The 21,472-nt window shown below is 36.6% G+C and overlaps 2 long non-coding RNA genes and 1 other non-coding gene across 3 annotated transcripts; 2 read left to right on the top strand and 1 right to left on the bottom strand.

The window, feature by feature from the left end:
* Window positions 1-695: 695 nt before the first annotated feature.
* On the top strand, window positions 696-1,241 carry LOC112730256 (uncharacterized). Its single transcript, XR_011868721.1, has 3 exons — window positions 696-953; window positions 1,049-1,098; window positions 1,194-1,241. It is a non-coding gene; the product is annotated as an uncharacterized lncRNA (long non-coding RNA).
* Window positions 1,242-1,710: 469 nt separating this feature from the next.
* On the top strand, window positions 1,711-2,582 carry LOC140177067 (uncharacterized). Its single transcript, XR_011868720.1, has 3 exons — window positions 1,711-2,045; window positions 2,153-2,296; window positions 2,373-2,582. It is a non-coding gene; the product is annotated as an uncharacterized lncRNA (long non-coding RNA).
* Window positions 2,583-6,619: 4,037 nt separating this feature from the next.
* LOC112730990 (small nucleolar RNA R71) lies at window positions 6,620-6,727 on the bottom strand. The gene has a single exon (XR_003166787.1). It is a non-coding gene; the product is annotated as a small nucleolar RNA R71 (small nucleolar RNA).
* Window positions 6,728-21,472: the final 14,745 nt, after the last annotated feature.

The following is a 21,472-nucleotide window of genomic DNA, read 5'->3' as shown; positions in this document are numbered from 1 at the left end:
CACCTGAGAGTCGTACCACCGTAATATCATTGACTTATGACTCGAGCATAAGGATTTGAATATTAGGGTGTTACACTTCGTAAACCTCAATTAATAGGCCATGGATTCCTTGCTCCTACATTTTTGTAGGTTTATCATTAACCATCATAAAAATAATTACAAAATATACCTCGTTTTTTTTTTGAAAAATTTACTAATTAGATTTTGACCCCTCAAATTATTGGTTTTTAACTTTGTCCCCTTTCTCTTTCATTTTCAGATTCAAAGGCATTTAAAAAAAAGAAGTCTGCTAGGGTTTTGCTCTCTTTATCAATTTCTGCTAGGATTTTCAATCCCTGTCTCTCTCTCTCCCTCTTCTCCTACTCCAAATCTCAATAACTTCCTCTTCCCCTCGCTATCGCAACTTGCGCCCACCGCCGCGCAAGACGCCACCGCCGCCGCGCAAGACGCTGCATCAACACTTGATAAAATCTTGGTGTTTCCCTGTCTCCTTACTTTTGCAGCCTTCACCAATTAAATCTTGGTGGTTAAGTTGCTATTATCGTTGTGATTTTATTGTCGTTGTGATTTTATTGCTATGTTGAAAAGATTGTAACGTTTCAGAAGTCTGCTGGTTAGATTCTCTTGGATTCTCCCTCTCTTTATTTCTTTTACCTATTCACTTTTCCACTCTTTTCTTTTGCCTTGGGCTTTAACTCGGTGGATGAGGGAATGGTACTTTGGAATAGATGAATACTTTGGTTGTTCTTTTTTGTAGGTCATTGGAAAATGATGGAAGATTGTTCATTAATATTAGCAAATTTTTTATGCTTCTGCAAATTTATTTTATTTTTAGCTTTTTTGTGTATTCTACTGTAAATTTCATCATGTATTTACAAAACTGTGTAGGCTTTCAGGCTCTCATCCAGTATCAATCACGTCAAAGTGCTGTTACCACTAGAAGTACACTTCAGGTTGTTTACAATTTACTAGGAGCTAGGCACTAATCAGCTTGTTAATTCTGATATTGCCTTGCTAATATTGTGGTTATATTTCTGAAAAATTCTAGGGACGCAACATATATGATGGTTGCTGTCAACTGGACATTCAGTTCTCGAAGTAGGTTAAATTTATCTGAAGCAATTTCATCATTAATTGGTTTCTGGGTTCTAAAACTTACTACTTTTGGATGTTAAATTCATTGTTAATTGCAGCCTTGATGAATTACAAGTGAACTACAACAATGATCGATCAAGGAGATTTTGTTGGTTCTTTCTTTTTTAACATTTAATTTTCCTACTTCAATATCTTTTATTTACATTTCGTATTCATTGTTTCTGTGATTTTTAATAATGTTCCGCAGGGACTTCACAAACCCAAATCTTCCAACAGAGCAGAAAGGCCGATCTTCACAAGTATGCTCTGCGTGACTCTTTTCTTTATCTATTTATCAACCAAAATTTCTTGTTAATCTTTTGAAGAGCCCATTCTAATATATTTTTCTTCCTTCATCTTCTACGAAATAGCCTGGATATGGTGATGCAAGGAGCATGTATGGTGTTCAAGGTTCTGGAGGTAGAGGAGGTGCTAAACCTTTTAAGTTGCTTTGGTTGGTTTGTCGTGTTTGTATTATCTTTTTCTCTTTTTTCATAGCTGGAGGATATTCACAGGTGGGGTACCTTTCAAGCCAAGTCAAAGTCACTATTTGGTAATTTTGATGCACTATTGAATATATGAGGAAGTCATTATCCTTTTGGCATTTCATGCAAAGTAGCATTTGAAATGCCTAATGGTTTATGTCTCCTTTTTTTATTTAATTTTGCATTTGAAGAAACATTGGTGAATGTACTAAACACCAGGCTTGCTGGATTATTCGTAACTGATTTTGGAGATTGAGTTTTCTGATCTTGAAACTATTATTAATTTGAGTTTTTACCAATTTGTTTTGAATTTTATAAATGGCCAATGCTGCAGCAATTGCAGCTGCCTTTGGGGGAGGCTTGCCTCCTGGGGTAACCGGAACAAACGACAGGTGTACAATTCTTGTTGCAAATCTCAATCCTGATGTAAGCATGTTGTCCTGAAATTTCTGCGTTCTGCTATAAAGTTCTCTCTCTCTCCTCTTTTCCCCCTTTTTTCTTTAAAGTTGGCTCAAACTCTGTTTAAAATTCAGAGAATAGATGAAGATAAACTGTTCAACTTGTTTGCCATTTATGGGAACATTGTCAGAATCAAACTTCTTAGGAACAAACCAGATCATGCGCTTATCCAAATGGGGGATGGTTTCCAAGCCGAATTGGCAGTACATTTTCTTTAGGTTTGTTACTTAGGTGCTTATATCTTTACTAGAGGTTCTTGTGATTTTTATGGTTAATACTATCTCTCCAATGTAGGGAGCTATGTTGTTCGGGAAGCGATTGGAGGTCAACTTCTCGAAGCATCCGAATATAACCCAAGGTGCCGAAACACACGAGTATGTGAATTCAAATCTCAACCGGTTCAATCGCAATGCTGCTAAAAACTACCGGTATTGCTGCTCGCCAACCAAGATGATCCATTTGTCAACCCTCTCACAAGACATCACTGAAGAGGACATTGTAAGCCTTGTGTAGGAGTGATGAGCGGATAATTTATACGCTTTTTGACATTGTTTTTAGTATGTTTTTAGTAGAATCTAGTTACTTTTAGGGATGTTTTTAATAGATTTTATGTTAAATTCACATTTCTGGACTTTACTATGAGTTTGTGTGTTTTTCTGTGATTTCAGGTATTTTCTGGCTGAAATTGAGGGACTTGAGCAGAAATCAGATTCAGAGGTTGAAGAAGGACTGCTGATGCTGTTGGATTCTGACCTCCCTGCACTCAAAGTGGATTTTCTGGAGCTACAGAACTCGAAATGGCGCGCTTCCAATTGCGTTGGAAAGTAGACATCCAGGGCTTTCCAGTAATATATAATTGTCCATACTTTGGCCACGAATTGACGACGTAAACTGGCGTTCAACGTCAGCCTTCTACCCAAATCTGGCGTCCAGCGCCAGAAAAGGAGCCAAAACCAGAGTTGAACGCCCAAACTGGCACAAAAGCTGGCGTTCAACTCCAGAAAGGACCTCTACACGTGCAACACTCAAGCCCAAGCCCAAGCACACACCAAGTGGGCCCCAGAAGTGGATTTGTACATCAATTACTTACTCATGTAAACCCTAGTAGCTAGTTTATTATAAATAGGACCTCTTACTATTGTATTAGGCATCTTGGGATTATATTTTGATCCTGTGATCACGTTTTGGGGGCTGGCCATCTCGGCCATGCCTGGACCTTCACTTATGTATTTTTTTACGGTAGAGTTTCTACACTCCATAGATTAAGGTGTGGAGCTCTGCTGTCCCTCAAAGATTAATGCAAAGTACTACTGTTTTCTATTCAATTCTTCTTATTTCTCTTCTAAGATATCCATTCGCACCCAAGAACGTGATGAAGGTGATGATTATGTGTGACGCTCATCATCCTTCTCCCTTATGAACGCGTGCCTGACAAACACTTCTGTTCTACATGAAATAAGCTAGAATGAGTATCTCTTAGATCTCCTAACCAGAATCTTCGTGGCGTAAGCTAGAATGATGGCGGCATTCAAGAGAATCCGGAAAGTCTAAACCTTGTCTGTGGTATTCCGAGTAGGATTCAATGATTGAATGACTGTGACGAGCTTCAAACTCGCGAGTGCTGGGCGTTAGTGACAGACGCAAAAGGAGGGTGAATCCTATTCCAGCATGATCGAGAACCGACAGATGAATAGCCGTGCCGTGACAGGGTGCGTGAGCATATTATTCACTGAGAGGAGGGGATGTAGCCACTGACAACGGTGATGCCCTTGCATACAGCCAGCCATGGAAAGGAGTAAGACTGACTGGATGAAGATAGCAGGAGAGCAGAGGTTCAGAGGAACGAAAAGCATCTCCATTCGCTTATCTGAAATTCTCACCAATGAATTACATAAGTATCTCTATCCCTATTTTATTAATTAATATTCGAAAACACCATTATCCATTTATATCTGCCTGACTGAGATTTACAAGGTGACCATAGCTTGCTTCATACCAACAATCTCCGTGGGATTCGACCCTTACTCACGTAAGGTATTACTTGGACGACCCAGTGCACTTGCTGGTTAGTTGTATCGAAGTTGTGACAATTATGAATTAAGATCAGAGCACCAAGCTCTGGAGCCATTACCAGGATTTGTTCAAGCCTGGAGATCACAATTTCGTGCACCATGTTTTTGGCGCTGTTGCCGGGGATTGTTTGAGTTTGGACAACTGACAGTTCATCTTGTTACTCAGATTGGGTAACTTTCTTTTCGTTTTCTTTTCAAAAATTTTTCAAAAATATTTTCAAAATTTTCTCATCTGTTTTCGAAAAAAAAATAATAATAAAAATGTTTTCAAAAATTTTCTTCAGAATTTTTAAGAATGAATTCTAGTGTTTCAGGGAGCATGTAAAGCCTGGCTGGCTGTAAAGCCATGTCTAAATTTATTTGGACTGAGGCTTACAATTTGTTATAAAGAGCAATATACTCTCGTGTTAAATGCTGAAGCTTGGCTGGCCATTGGCCATGTCTAGTGTTTTGGACTGGAGCTTTCATTGAAAGCTTGGCTGGCTAGTGAGCCATGTCTAATTCCTGGACTGAAGCTTTAGACTAACATGGCAAGATTCCTGGAATTCATATTAAAAATTTTGGAATCCTTATTTTTTCTTTTTTTTTTTATATAATTTTCGAAAAAAAATCCAAAAAAATTTAGAAAATCATAAAATCAAAAATATTTTTCTGTTTCTTGTTTGAGTCTTGAGTCATATCATAAGTTTGGTGTCACTTGCATATGCATCTAGCATTTTTCGAAAATATCATGCATTCATAGTGTTCTTCATGATCTTCAAGTTGTTCTTGGTAAGTCTTCTTGTTTGATCTTGATGATTTTTTGTTTTGTGTCTTTTCATGTTTATCATATGCATTTTTGAATTCTTAGTGCCTAAGCATTAAAGAATTCTAAGTTTGGTGTCTTGCATATTTTCTTTGCATTAAAAATTTTTCAAAATTGTGTCTATGATGTTCATCATGACATTCAAAGTGTTCTTGGTGTTCATCTTGACATTCATAGCATTCTTGCATGCATCACATGTTTTGATCTAAAAATTTCATGCATTGCATAATTTTCATGTTTTTCATAAAAATTTCAATAATCAAAAAAATATCTTTCCCTTTTTCTCTCATCAAATTCGAAAATTTGAGTTGACTTTTTCAAAAATATTTAAAATCAAATTGTTTCTCATGAGTCAAATCAAATTTTCAATTTGAAAATCTTATCTTTTTCAAAATCTTTTTCAAAAATCAAATCTTTTTCAAAACTCTTAGTTATTTTCGAAAATTCCAAAAATATTTTTCAAAAATCTTTTTCTTATTTTTATACCAAATTTTCGAAAATAACATAATCAATTAATGTTTTGATTCAGAAATTTGAAGTTTGTTACTTGCTTGTTAAGAAAGATTCAAACTTTAAGTTCTAGAATCATATCTTGTGATTTCTTGTGAATCAAGTCATTAATTGTGATTTTAAAAATCAAATCTTTTTCAAAAACTAATTTCTATCATATCTTTTTCAAAAATATCTTCTCATCTTATCTTTTTCAAAAATATCTTTTCAAAATATCTTTCCTAACCTCCTAACTTCCTATCTTTTCAAAATTTGTTTCAACTAACTAACTAACTTTTTGTTTGTTTCTTAACTTTTTCAAAACCACCTAACTAACTCTCTCTCTCTCTAATTTTCGAAAATACCTTCCCTCTTTTTCAAAAATTTCTCTTTTATTAACTAATTATTTTTATTTAAAAAAAAAATTTCGAAAAAAATACTAACCTTTTTCAAAAACTATTTTCAAAAATCACTAACTCTTTTTCAAAAATTATTTTCGAAAATTCCCTCCTTCTCTCTCATTCTATTCTATTTATTCATTCATTAACTAACATCTCTTCCTCACATCATCACAAAATTCGAACCCCCTCTTCTATCTGTGTTCGAATTTCTTCTTCTTTTCTTGTTCTCTTCTCTTTCTTATGAGCAGGGACAGAGAAAAAGGCATTCTTGTTGAAGCTGATCCAGAACCTGAAAGGACTCTGAAGAGAAAATTAAGAGAAGCTAAATTACAACAATCCAGAGACAACTTGATTGAAAATTTCGAACAAGTAAAGGAAATGGCAGCCGAACCCAACAACAATGCAAGGAGAATGCTTGGTGACTTTACTGCACCTAATTCCAATTTACATGGAAGAAGCATCTCCATTCCTGCCATTGGAGCAAACAACTTTGAGCTGAAACCTCAGTTAGTTTCTCTGATGCAGCAGAACTGCAAGTTTCATGGACTTCCATCTGAAGATCCTTTTCAGTTCTTAACTGAATTCTTGCAGATATGTGATACTGTTAAGACTAATGGAGTAGATCCTGAAGTCTACAGGCTCATGCTTTTCCCTTTTGCTGTAAGAGACAGAGCTAGATTATGGTTGGATTCTCAACCCAAAGACAGCCTGAACTCTTGGGATAAGCTGGTCACGGCTTTCTTAGCCAAGTACTTTCCTCCTCAAAAGCTGAGCAAGCTTAGAGCTGATGTTCAAACCTTCAGACAGAAAGAAGGTGAATCCCTCTATGAAGCTTGGGAAAGATACAAACAGTTGACCAAAAAGTGTCCTTCTGACATGCTTTCAGAATGGACCATCCTGGATATATTCTATGATGGTTTATCTAAGCTATCAAAGATGTCACTGGACACTTCTGCAGGTGGATCCATTCACCTAAAGAAAACGCCTGCAGAAGCTCAAGAACTCATTCACATGGTTGCTAATAACCAGTTCATGTACACTTCTGAAAGGAATCCTGTGAGTAATGGGACGCCTATGAAGAAGGGAGTTCTTGAAGTTGATACTCTGAATGCCATATTGGCTCAGAACAAAATATTGACTCAGCAAGTCAATATGATTTCTCAGAGTCTGCATGGAATGCAAGCTGCATCCAACAGTACTCAAGAGGCATCTTCTGAAGAAGAAGCCTATGATCCTGAGAACCCTGCAATAGCAGAGGTGAACTACTTAGGTGAACCTTATGGAAACACCTATAACTCAACATGGAGAAATCATCCAAATTTCTCATGGAAGGATCAAAAGCCCCAACAAGGCTTTAATAATGGTGGAAGAAACAGGTTTAGCAATAGCAAACCTTTTCCATCATCAACTCAGCAACAGACAGAGAACTCTGAACAAAATGCTTCTAATTTAGCAAATCTAGTCTCTGATCTATCTAAGGCCACTGTAAGTTTCATGAATGAAACAAGGTCTTCCATTAGAAATCTGGAAGCACAAGTGGGCCAGCTGAGTAAAAGGATCACTGAAATCCCTCCTAGTACTCTCCCAAGCAATACAGAAGAGAACCCAAAAGGAGAGTGCAAGGCCATTGACATAAGCGCCATGGCCGAACCTGAGAGGAGAGGAGAGGACGTGAATCCCAAGGAGGAAGACCTCCAGGGACGTCCAGTGATCAATAAGGAGCTTCCCTCTGGGGAACCAAAGGACTCTGAGGCTCATCTAGAGACCATAGAGATTCCATTGAACCTCCTTATACCCTTCATGAGCTCTGATGAGTATTCCTCTTCAGAAGAGAATGAGGATGTTACTGAAGAGCAAACTGCCAAGTTTCTTGGTGCAATCATGAAGCTGAATGCCAAATTATTTGGCATTGATACTTGGGAAGTTGAACCTCCCCTGTTCATCAATGAACTAAGTGATCTGGATCAACTGACATTGCCTCAGAAGAGACAGGATCCTGGAAAGTTCATAATACCCTGCACCATAGGCACCATGGTCTTTAAGGCTCTGTGTGACCTTGGTTCAGGAATAAACCTCATGCCCCTCTCTGTAATAGAGAAACTGGGAATCTATGGGGTGCAAGCTGCTAAAATCTCACTAGAGATGGCAGACAGCTCAAGAAAACAGGCTTATGGACAAGTAGAAGATGTATTAGTAAAGGTTGAGGGCCTTTACATACCTACTGATTTCATAGTCCTGGATACTGGAAAGGAAAAGGATGAATCCATCATCCTAGGAAGACCTTTCCTGGCCACTGCAAGAGCTGTGATTGATGTTGATAGAGGTGAAATAGTCCTTCAATGGAATGAGGACTCCCTTGTGTTTAAAACTCAAGGATCTCCCTCTGCAACCATGAAGAGGAAGCATGAAAAGCTTCTCTCAAAGCAGAGTCAACCAGAGCCCCCACAGTCAAACTCTAAGTTTGGTGTTGGGAGGCCACAACCAAACTCTAAGTTTGGTGTTGAACTCCCATATCCAAACTCTAAGTTTGGTGTTGGAGAGTCTCAACAAAGCTCTGCACATCTGTGAGGCTCCATGAGAGCCCACTGTCAAGCTATTGACATTAAAGAAGCGCTTGTTCGGAGGCAACCCAATGTTTATCTAATTCTTATTTTTATTGTTTTTCATGTTTTCTTAGGTTCATGATCATGTGGAGTCACAAAATAAACAAAAAAAAAAAAATCAAAAACGGAATCAAAAACAGCAAAAGAAAAATCACACCCTGGAGGAGCATCTGTCTGGCGTTCAAACGCTAGAACAGAGCATAGTTCTGGCGCTGAACGCACAGAATGGGAGCATCCTGTCGCTGAACGCCCAGAACAAGCATGGTTCTGGCGTTCAACACCAGAAATGGCAGCAAAGGGGCGTTGAACGCCCAAAATGGGCACCAACCTGGCGCTGAACGCCCAGAGTTGTGTGCAAGGGCATTTTGCATGCCTAAATTGGTGCAGGGATGTAAATGCCTTGACACCCCAAGATCTGTGGACCCCACAGGATCCCCACCTACCTTCACTCACTCTCTTCTCTCTTCTCAATCATCCTCTATTCCCAATAAACACTCATCCCTTCTGTCTTCCATTTACCACTCACACCCATACACCCACTTACCTTCAAAAATTCAACATCTCTTCCCCACCCAATCCCACCCATATGGCCGAATACACACAGCCATCCATCTCCTCCATATCCTCTTCTTCTTCTATTCTTTCTTCTTTTGCTCGAGGGGGAGCAACATTCTAAGTTTGGTGTGGTAAAAGCATAGCTTTTTTGTTTTTTCCATAACCATTGATGGCACCTAAGGCCAAAGAAGCCTCTAGAAAGAGGAAAGGGAAGACAAAAGCTTCCATCAAGGGTCTATAGCTCAGTGGTAGAACATTTGACTGCAAATCAAGAGATCCCTGAGATACCTCAGGGGATACATTTTCTTCCACACAATTATTGGAAGCAACTAAGGGTGGAACATCAAGAGCACTCCTTCATCCTTCATGAAATCAGAGAAGATCTAAAAGCAATGAAGGAGGAGCAGCAAAGACAAGGAAGAGACATAGAAGAGCTCAAGGACATCACTAAGGTAGATTCATTCCTTGTTCTTGCTTTCTCTGTTTTTCGTTTTCTATGTTATGTGCTTATCTATGTTTGTGTCTTCATTACATGATCATTAGTAGTTAGTAACTTTGTCTTAAAGTTATGAATATCCTATGAATCCATCACCTCTCTTAAATAAAAACTGTTTTAATTCAAAAGAACAAGAAGTACATGAGTTTTGAATTTATCCTTGAACTTAGTTTAATTATATTGATATGGTGACAATGCTTCTTGTTTTCTAAATGTATGCTTGAACAGTGCATATGTCTTTTGAAGTTGTTGTTTGAGAATGTTAAATATGTTGGCTCTTGAAAGAATGATGACTAGGAGACATGTTATTCGATAATCTGAAAAATCATAAAAATGATTCTTGAAGCAAGAAAAAGCAGCAAAGAACAAAGCTTGCAGAAAAAAAAAGGGGCGAAAAAAAAAAAGAATAGAAAGAAAAAGAAAAAGCAAGCAGAAAAAGCCAATAACCCTTAAAACCAAAAGGCAAGGGCAAATAAAAAGGATCCCAAGGCTTTGAGCATCAGTGGATAGGAGGGCCTAAAGGAATAAAATCCTGGTCTAAGCGGCTAAACCAAGCTGTCCCTAACCATGTGCTTGTGGCGTGTAGGTGTCAAATGAAAACTTGAGACTGAGCGGTTAAAGTCAAGGTCCAAAGCAAAAACAAAGAGTGTGCTTAAGAACCCTGGACACCTCTAATTGGGGACTTTAGCAAAGCTGAGTCACAATCTGAAAAGGTTCACCCAATTATGTGTCTGTGGCATTTATGTATCCGGTGGTAATACTGGAAAACAAAGTGCTTAGGGCCACGGCCAAGACTCATAAAGAAGCTGTGTTCAAGAATCATCATACTGAACTAGGAGAATCAATAACACTATTCGAAATCTGAAGTTCCTATAGATGCCAATCATTCTGAACCTCAATGGATAAAGTGAGATGCCAAAACTATTCAAGAGGCAAAAAGCTATAAGTCCCGCTCATATGATTGGAGCTATGTTTCATTGATAGTTTGGAATTTATAGTATATTCTCTTCTTTTTATCCTATTTGATTTTCAGTTGCTTGGGGACAAGCAACAATTTAAGTTTGGTGTTGTGATGAGCGGATAATTTATACGCTTTTTGACATTGTTTTTAGTATGTTTTTAGTAGAATCTAGTTACTTTTAGGGATGTTTTTAATAGATTTTATGTTAAATTCACATTTCTGGACTTTACTATGAGTTTGTGTATTTTTCTGTGATTTCAGGTATTTTCTGGCTGAAATTGAGGGACTTGAGCAGAAATCAGATTCAGAGGTTGAAGAAGGACTGCTGATGCTGTTGGATTCTGACCTCCCTGCACTCAAAGTGGATTTTCTGGAGCTACAGAACTCAAAATGGCGCGATTCCAATTGCGTTGGAAAGTAGACATCCAGGGCTTTCCAGCAATATATAATAGTCCATACTTTGGCCAAGAATTGACGATGTAAACTGGCGTTCAACGCCAGCCTTCTACCCAAATCTGGCGTCCAGCGCCAGAAAAGGAGCCAAAACCAGAGTTGAACGCCCAAACTGGCACAAAAGCTGGCGTTCAACTCTAGAAAGGACCTCTACACGTGCAATACTCAAGCCCAAGCCCAAGCACACACCAAGTGGGCCCCGGAAGTGGATTTGTACATCAATTACTTACTCATGTAAACCCTAGTAGCTAGTTTATTATAAATCGGACCTCTTACTATTGTATTAGGCATCTTGGGATTATATTTTGATCCTGTGATCACGTTTTGGGGGCTGGCCATCTCGGCCATGCCTGGACCTTCACTTATGTATTTTTTTACGGTAGAGTTTCTACACTCCATAGATTAAGGTGTGGAGCTCTGCTGTCCCTCAAAGATTAATGCAAAGTACTACTGTTTTCTATTCAATTCTTCTTATTTCTCTTCTAAGATATCCATTCGCACCCAAGAACGTGATGAAGGTGATGATTATGTGTGACGCTCATCATCCTTCTCCCTTATGAACGCGTGCCTGACAAACACTTCTGTTCTACATGAAATAAGCTAGAATGAGTATCTCTTAGATCTCCTAACCAGAATCTTCGTGGCGTAAGCTAGAATGATGGCGGCATTCAAGAGAATCCGGAAAGTCTAAACCTTGTCTGTGGTATTCCGAGTAGGATTCAATGATTGAATGACTGTGACGAGCTTCAAACTCGCGAGTGCTGGGCGTTAGTGACAGACGCAAAAGGAGGGTGAATCCTATTCCAGCATGATCGAGAACCGACAGATGAATAGCCGTGCCGTGACAGGGTGCGTGAGCATATTATTCACTGAGAGGAGGGGATGTAGCCACTGACAACGGTGATGCCCTTGCATACAGCCAGCCATGGAAAGGAGTAAGACTGACTGGATGAAGATAGCAGGAAAGCAGAGGTTCAGAGGAACGAAAAGCATCTCCATTCGCTTATCTGAAATTCTCACCAATGAATTACATAAGTATCTCTATCCCTATTTTATTAATTAATATTCGAAAACACCATTATCCATTTATATCTGCCTGACTGAGATTTACAAGGTGACCATAGCTTGCTTCATACCAACAATCTCCGTGGGATTCGACCCTTACTCACGTAAGGTATTACTTGGACGACCCAGTGCACTTGCTGGTTAGTTGTATCGAAGTTGTGACAATTATGAATTAAGATCAGAGCACCAAGCTCTGGAGCCATTACCAGGATTTGTTCAAGCCTGGAGATCACAATTTCGTGCACCAAGGAGCACGGAACCATTGTCAACAGCAAGGTCTTTGAGATGAATGGAAAAAAGCAGGCTCTTGTTCAGTTTGAAACTGAGGAGCAGGCTACCGAGGCCCTTGTCTGCAAGCACGCAAGACCACTTTCTGGCTCGGTGATTCGAATCTCCTTTTCTCAGCTGCAGAACATTTGATCGAGACTTTTGCTACCAACTCGAGCGCTACCGTCTTACGGTTCTTAAGCTTATTTGGGATAAGGATTATGAACTTGGGAAGGATAATATTTATGCAAATGATGCCACTTTCATTGTCTTGTAATGGTCGAATTGCTTATTAATATACAGATAAAACATGTTCTCACTTCTCATTTCACTTCCTATTTTAATAATTTAAATATGATAATCAATAATTAGTCATTTAACTTTAAATTAAAAATAAAAATTTATCCAAAATATAACAACTTTCCACCGTTTAAGATACTATCCCTTTATCTTGTATTTAAATAATAATAAATTTGAGATTATTTTTTAAATATTAGCTTTTTAAAAAAGATAAAATTAGATTATTTTATATAATCTTATTATTCTTAACTTCTTATCTTCTTACTCTAATTAGATAACTTTTTTTTTGAAAAAAAGATAGAAATAAAATATTTTAAAATTTGTATTATTTTTATCTTATCTTATCTTTTATCACCGAATTTACTATATATTCATCTTAAGGGGTTATATGGTACCGTACAAGACAAAATACTATTTGAGTAAGTAGTAAAAGATTATTCCAATGAAAAATATGGAGGTCAAGAGTATGTTTAACGATATAACAAAAAGGATAGAAAACTTAGAGTCGCTCATTCATGTTCTACACTAAAAAATTGATGTGAACATGGCACAACAGAGAACTTCCGTAAATAGTAGTTCCATATTGGATCCTACTGTAGTTGTGCAATCTTCGGAAAGTGCAAAAACTAGTGATCTTACTAGTATCATGCCAATTCAACCTAAAAAGTGAGTGCAATATATATAAAAGTGAAATGAGAAGTGAGAACAGGTTTTATCTGTATATTAATAAGCAATTCGACCATTACAAGACAATGAAAGTGGCATCATCTGCATAAATATTATCCTTCCCAAGTTCATAATCCTTGTCCCAAATAAGCTTAAGAACCGTAAGACGGTAGCGCTCGAGTCGGTAGCAAAAGTCTCGATCAAATGTTCTGCAGCTGAGAAAAGGAGATTCGAATCACCGGGCCAGAAAGTGGTCTTGCGTGCTTGCAGACAAGGGCCTCGGTAGCCTGCTCCTCAGTCCAAACTGAACAAGAGCCTGCTTTTTTCCATTCATCTCAAAGACCTTGCTGTTGACAATGGTTCCGTGCTCCTTCACAAGGCTTACAACGTCCTCTTCAGTGATGTCTTGTGAGAGGGTTGACAAATGGATCATCTTGGTTGGCGAGCAGCAATACCGGTAGTTTTTAGCAGCATTGCGATTGAACCGGTTGAGATTTGAATTCACATACTCGTGTGTTTCGGCACCTTAGGTTATATTCGGATGCTTCGAGAAGTTGACCTCCAATCGCTTCCCGAACAACATAGCTCCCTACATTGGAGAGATAGTATTAACCATAAAAATCACAAGAACCTCTAGTAAAGATATAAGCACCTAAGTAACAAACCTTAAGAAAATGTACTGCCAATTCGGCTTGGAAACCATCCCCCATTTGGATAAGCGCATGATCTGGTTTGTTCCTAAGAAGTTTGATTCTGACAATGTTCCCATAAATGGCGAACAAGTTGAACAGTTTATCTTCATCTATTCTCTGAATTTTAAACAGAGTTTGAGCCAACTTTAAAGAAAAAAAGGGGAAAAGAGGAGAGAGAGAACTTTATAGCAGAACGCAGAAATTCCAGGACAACATGCTTACATCAGGATTGAGATTTGCAACAAGAATTGTACACCTGTCGTTTGTTCCGGTTACCCCAGGAGGCAAGCCTCCCCCAAAGGCAGCTACAATTGCTGCAGCATTGGCCATCTATAAAATTCAAAACAAATTGGTAAAAACTCAAATTAATAATAGTTTCAAGATCAGAAAACTCAATCTCCAAAATCAGTTACGAATAATCCAGCAAGCCTGGTGTTTAGTACATTCACCAATGTTTCTTCAAATGCAAAATTAAATAAAAAAAAAGGAGACATAAACCATTAGGCATTTCAAATGCTACTTTGCATGAAATGCCAAAAGGATAATGACTTCCTCATATATTCAATAGTGCATTAAAATTAGCAAATAGTGACTTCGACTTGGCTTGAAAGGTACCCCACCTGTGAATATCCTCCAGCTGTGAAAAAAGAGAAAAAGATAATACAAATACGACAAACCAACCAAAGCAACTTAAAAGGTTTAGCACCTCCTCTACCTCCAGAACCTTGAACACCATACATGCTCCCTGCATCACCATATCTAGGCTATTTCGTAGAAGATGAAGGAAGAAAAATATATTAGAATGGGCTCTCCAAAAGATTAACAAGAAATTTTGGTTGATAAATAGATAAAGAAAAGAGTCACGCAGAGCATACTTGTGAAGATCGGCCTTTCTGCTCTGTTGGAAGATTTGGGTTTGTGAAGTCCCTGCGGAACATTATTAAAAAATACAGAAACAATGAATACGAAATGTAAATAAAAGATATTGAAGTAGGAAAAATTAAATGTTAAAAAAGAAAGAACCAACAAAATCTCTTTGATCGATCATTGTTGTAGTTCACTTGTAATTCATCAAGGCTGCAATTAACAATGAATTTAACATCCAAAAGTAGTAAGTTTTAGAACCCAGAAACCAATTAATGATAAAATTGCTTCAGATAAATTTAACCTACTTCGAGAACTGAATGTCCAGTTGACAGCAACCATCATATATGTTGCGTCCCTAGAATTTTTCAGAAATATAACCATAATATTAGCAAGGCAATATCAGAATTAACAAGCTGATTAGTGCCTAGCTCCTAGTAAATTGTAAACAACCTGAAGTGTACTTCTAGTGGTAACAGCACTTTGACGTGATTGATACTGGATGAGAGCCTGAAAGCCTACACAGTTTTGTAAATACATGATGAAATTTACAGTAGAATACACAAAAAAGCTAAAAATAAAATAAATTTGCAGAAGCATAAAAAATTTGCTAATATTAATGAACAATCTTCCATCATTTTCCAATGACCTACAAAAAAGAACAACCAAAGTATTCATCTATTCTAAAGTACCATTTCCTCATCCACCGAGTTAAAGCCCAAGGCAAAAGAAAAGAGTGGAAAAGCGAATAGGTAAAAGAAATAAAGAGAGGGAGAATCCAAGAGAATCTAACCAGCTGACTTCTGAAACGTTACAATCTTTTCAACATAGCAATAAAATCACAACGACAATAAAATCACAACGATAATAGCAACTTAACCACCAAGATTTAATTGGTGAAGGCTGCAAAAGTAAGGAGACAGGAAAACACCAAGATTTTATCAAGTGTTGATGCAGCGTCTTGCGCGCGGCGGCGGCGGCGTCGTCTTGTGCGGCGGCGGGCGCAGGTTGCGACAGCGAGGGGAAGAGGAAGTTATTTAGATTTGGAGTAGGGGAAGAGGGAGAGAGAGACATGGATTGATAATTCTAGCAGAAATTGATAAAAAGAGAAAAACTCTAGCAGACCTCTTTTCTCTAAATGCCTTTGAATTTGAAAATGAAAGAGAAAGGGGACAAAGTTAAAAACCAATAATTTGAGGGGTCAAAATCTAATTAGTAAATTTTTCAAAAAAAAAAGGGGGTACATTTTGTAATTATTTTATGATGGTTAATGATAAACCTACAAAAATGTGGGTGTAACAAATCCTTGGCCCAATTAATATACTCAAATTTAATAGCTTTGATGGTGGTGATTCTTTGTAATTAGTTAAAAAGTTTCAACTTTCTCTTTCTCTCTCTAACTCTCCCTACGATTTTGACAAACTTAATTTAGTTATTAAATAATTTTTTTAAGTTTAGAATATTTTTAACTTCCTATATAATAAGTATCTTTTAAATTATCTAATCCATAGAAGGTTACATCTTTTCATGTATCTTGAAAGCTAAAAATTAAAGTTAAATGATATTAGTTTTTTTATTTAGTACAAAAATAAACGTTAAGTCTAAATGATATTAATTCTTTAATAAGGCAGAGAAATTCCATGAAATGGTAATATTAAGTCTCATATTCTTATATATGAGAACATATACTATTTATTATATTATATATAATTTTTGTACCATATAACAAAAGGTGAAAATCTATAAAGCCAATACAAAGAGTTGACCATGACTTAGTTTCTAATTTTTTTAAACTATATTTACCCTCTAACAAACCATTTCATAAAACAAATTATAAAGAAAAAATAGCCATAAAATTTATTTTGATAAATCCAATGACCTCTCACTAAAATAAAAACAGTTTTATTAATCCTATAGTCAATTAAGCATTATAACACATCTCCCAACAAAAAATGCAGTGTCTACAAATTGTTAATAAATCAGAAAATAGACTAAGTGAACATCAATGTCTTCACATTTTTTCGCTATCTTCATGTTTTGTTTAATTCTATGTTAGTTTTAGTTAATATCCTTTATTTTATCAATGTCTTTACATTTTTCACCATCTTTATGTTTTTGTTTAATTCTAGGTTAGTTTTAGTTTATATCCTTTTGTTTTGAGTACGTTGTACTCTCACCAGTAATTTAATTTCATTCTAATTATTTTATTGAATTTTTTTTAATTTTTTAGAAAAATCTACCAATTTTATTTTCACGCACACTTTTTTGGTGTTTCTCGCTCCTACTATCGCCTTTCTCCTCTTTTCAACACCCTCAATTGCACTGCGTCCATCATCTTCCATTGCCTTCATCCACTGCAGCTGCAAATTTCATTCGGTTTCATGCATAATTTCCACTTATATTTTTTCTTTTCTCCAGTTTATTTATTTAATTTATATTTTTAGTCATTCTTCTATCCTTTTAATTCATTGGTAACTTTTCACGTCAAAAATAGTTCTGTCTTTTTCTTTTATCAATTTGATGTAAAAAAAATTTTTTTATCTGATATATGTTCTTATATTTTCTTATTAATTAATTTTGTATTTTTTTTATCTAATTAAACTATCTTTTATTTAACATGTCAATAATTAAAGTTAACTTCCTTTATAATGAGTAATTTTTGAATTATCTAATTTATTAAAAAAAAGTCACATCTTTTTATTTATTCTAAAAATAAAAAAATTAAAATTAATATTAGTACTTTTAGACTAATAGAATTAAAATAAAATACAAAAATAATTCTTGAATAAAAATAAAAATAAAAATTTTAAATCCCAAAAATATAAAATAATTATAAGATAAAATTTTACTTAAACATAATTTTTGTAAAATACTTTGTAAATTGACATAAATATAAAACAAATTTTGAAATTGTGATGTGAGCACTACTGCTATTCACCACCACAAAAATAAAAGATGACATATAAATATACAAATTTTTTTCTTTAAAATAATTCAATAAATATATACGCAATACTCTTCATTAAGAATAGTTATTTAAGTTCAAATCTATTTTCTCAAATTGTTGATACCATTCAAACTGAATATACTTTAAAGTTTTATGACGACCTAGAATAATAGGCATAGAATTTCTCGTCCAATATTGAGAAGGTTTCATATTCATGGTTAGAAAAAAAATAAAACTTACATAATCCAACAGATAGAAGAAGACAAAAAAAATTATGTAAATGTTGACACAATGAAAAACTATGTGTTAGATACGGTAAGTGTTGAGTCTGCAGCAGAATTTTGACTTCTAATAGATAGAAGGTAATATGAAATTGAACATTACTCATAATAATACACTCGCTATATAATTATTAAAGAGAAAAAAGAAAGAAAATGAATAATTGTTATGGATGTGAATTCCTTTAAGTTTAATTGAATTGAATACATTTTGATTTCATTCATTTATATAGTTTCCTAACTTCTATAAATAACAAGAGAGTATACTATAAAATAGTTTTCTATAAAAGCTCCTTATAAAATAGTTTCCTATAAAAGCTCCTTAACTATCCACCATTTTCTCTCTTCCATCCTTTGTATGCCTCCCTTTGTTTTCTCTTTGCCTTTCTTTGATTCTCATAATTCTCCACCTCGTTCACAATTTGAAATCTACTCAAATTTTGGAAGATCAAAGTGTGGTATTCATATCCGGTTGCATCATTTTTACAATGACTGCCTACGTACCCTTGTTCAGGATCAAACCAATCGTAGTTCCTCTATTTCTCCATGTAATGCCTAACATGAACCAATATTGAGCAATTCCAAACAGTGTTGGAACTTGTTTCCTGACACTACTTTAGTCAACATATCAACAGAGTTTTCATCTGTGTGTACTTTTATAAGAGAAATGTTATCTTTCTCTATAACATCACGCACGAAGTGATATCTTACATCAATATGCTTGGTACGAGCATAATGAACCTGATTTCTAGCCAAATGAATTACATTTTAACTATCACAACTCAGATTCACGCAATCTTGCTTCAACCCCAAATCATCTAGAAGACCCCTTAGCCACAATGCTTCTTTTACCCCTTCTGCTACTGCCATATACTCAGCCTCTGTAGTAGATAGTGCCATTGTAGCTTGTAACATCGATTACCAACTAACTGGAGCACCTTGTATTTTATATACATAACCAGTCGTAGAACGTCTTCTATCTAGATCACCAGCATAATCAGAATCAACAAAGCCGCTAATTTGACATGATTTTCCACTAAAGCATAAACCTATGTCAATGGTATCCTTCAAGTATCTTAAAATATCCACTTGACTGCTTCCCAGTGTGCCTTACCTGGGTTTGCCATGAACCTGCTAACAACACTAACTGCCTGTGAAATATCTGGGCGTGTACACACCATAGCATACATTAGGCTACCGACTGCACTAGCATAAGGTACATTTTCCATGTAAGCCTTATCCTCTGCTGTTGTGGGAGATTGTTTACTAGAGGGCCTAAAATGTGGAGCCAACGATGTTACCACCGATTTAGCATTTTTCATTTCAAACCTTTCAATGACGCGCTCAATGTATCCTCTTTGGCTCAAGAACAATTTTGGCTTGATCTCTCTCTTTTAATTTCCATGCCTAATATTTTCCGTGCAGCACCCAAGTCTTTTGTTTCAAATTCTTTACCAAGTTGAACCTTTAACATATCTATCTTTACCTTGCTCTTAGAGGCAATAAGCATGTCATCCACATACAATAGAAGATAGATATAATCACCTCTAGGAAGCTTACGAATGTATACACAACAATCATAATTACTTCTGGAAAAACCTTGTTTTAACATAAAGGAGTCAAATCGCTTATACCATTGCTGAAGAGATTGTTTCAATCCATATAGCGATTTCCTCAAGCGATATACCTGACTTTCTTTACCTTCAACCTTGAAACCCTCAGGTTGATGCATGTAGATTTCTTTCTCTAAGTCACCGTGTAAGAATGCAGTCTTCACATCTAGTTATTCCAACTCAAGATCACTATGAGCGACAAGACTTAAAAGCACCCGTATGGAAGTGTGTTTCACCACAGGAGAAAAATATCTCATTGTAATCAATACATTCTTTCTGTGCAAATCCCTTTGCTACTAACCTAGTTTTGAATCTTGTACCATCTGACTTAGTAGGATCTTCTTTTCTTTTATACACCCACTTACAACCAATTGCAGTCTTTTCCACGGGCAATGGGACCACATACCATGTCTTGTTCTTATGAAGAGATTGCATCTCTTCCTCCATAGCGACCAACAAACTCTCTCTATCTTTGTCTTCGATAGCATGTTTGACGGTGACCGACTCATCATCCTCCACTGAGAGTGCATAATCTACCAAGTTTACCTGCCCATAATGTCTCAAAGGCTTGTCTGACCCGAACTTCTGAATAAATTTATAATTCCTCTTTGGCCTAGTAGATGCCAAAGAATCCTGCTGCTGATGTTGTAATGCATGTGCATTTTCTCGCTGAATTTTCTCATGATCAAGTTCATCCTCTGCGTCATCTCGAGTAGCATTAGGATGCTCCACCTGAGCATTACTAGAGTCTATTTGTTGGTATTTAGACTCTATCTCTACCACTTGAGTATTTAAAGTTTTTTCCAACATCACCATCATTTGGCACCATATCTTTAGACAAAGCTACCATAGATCGTTCATCAAAGGTAACATCCCTGCTAATTACAAACTTAGAATCATTTACACTCCAAAGGCGAAAGTCTTGAACCCTCTTGGATACCCCAAAAAGATTGCCCTCTTAGCTCTATCATCAAGCTTATTATCTTTGACATGATAATAGGCTGTGCATCCAAAGACTCTGAGTTTCTCGTAATCTGCATGTTTCCCTGACCACACCTTATAAGGTGTGTCTCCATCTAGAGAAGAATGTGGGGATCGATTCACTATGTAACAAGCTGTAGCAACCGATTTTGCCCACCATTCTCTGCCTAACCCGGAATTAGAGCGCATACACCTTGCCTTCTCAAGTAGCGTACGATTTAGTCGTTTGGCGACTCCATTCTGTTGTGGTGTTTCTCTAACTGTCCAATGTCTTGCAATGCCTTCTCGGTCACAGAACTCCTTGAAAGCCCCACCCGTGTACTCTGTGCCATTATCAGATCGTAGAGTTTTCAGCTTCCTACCTGTTCGGTTTTCAACCATTGCTCTCCTCTGCTTAAAAGTATCAAATACCTCATTCTTATGTTTGAGGAAGTAAATCCAAACATACCTGGAATAATCATCAACAAAAGTAACAAAATACCTGGAACTACCCTTGGAAGTAACTTTAGCCGGGCCCCAAATATCAGTATGCACATAGTCTAACAACCCTCTGTTTTTATGCTTGCTTGTAGAAAACTTCACCCTATGTACCTTTCCATACACACAATGCTCACAAAATTTCATTTGTGGTTTCTTCATATTCTTCAGCAAACCTTGTCCACAAAGCAATGATAGACCTTTCTCTGACATATGTCCAAGCCGCATGTGCCATATTCTTGTGCAATTTGTTTGATCTCTACTTCTACCGATTCCAATTGCTAACTCACCTGTGACTGTTGTTCCCAAAAGAGAATAAAGATTACCATGACGAACTCCCTTCATCACTACCAAAGAATCACGAACAAATTTTAGTACCCCATTTTTTGCAACTATTTTGCAGCCATTT

This window comes from Arachis hypogaea, chromosome 12 (assembly GCF_003086295.3).
Source record: "Arachis hypogaea cultivar Tifrunner chromosome 12, arahy.Tifrunner.gnm2.J5K5, whole genome shotgun sequence".
NCBI classification, from domain to species: Eukaryota; Viridiplantae; Streptophyta; class Magnoliopsida; order Fabales; family Fabaceae; genus Arachis; species Arachis hypogaea.
The sequence above is the reverse complement of the archived record's forward strand: the minus strand, read 5'-3'. Positions and strand labels throughout refer to the sequence as shown.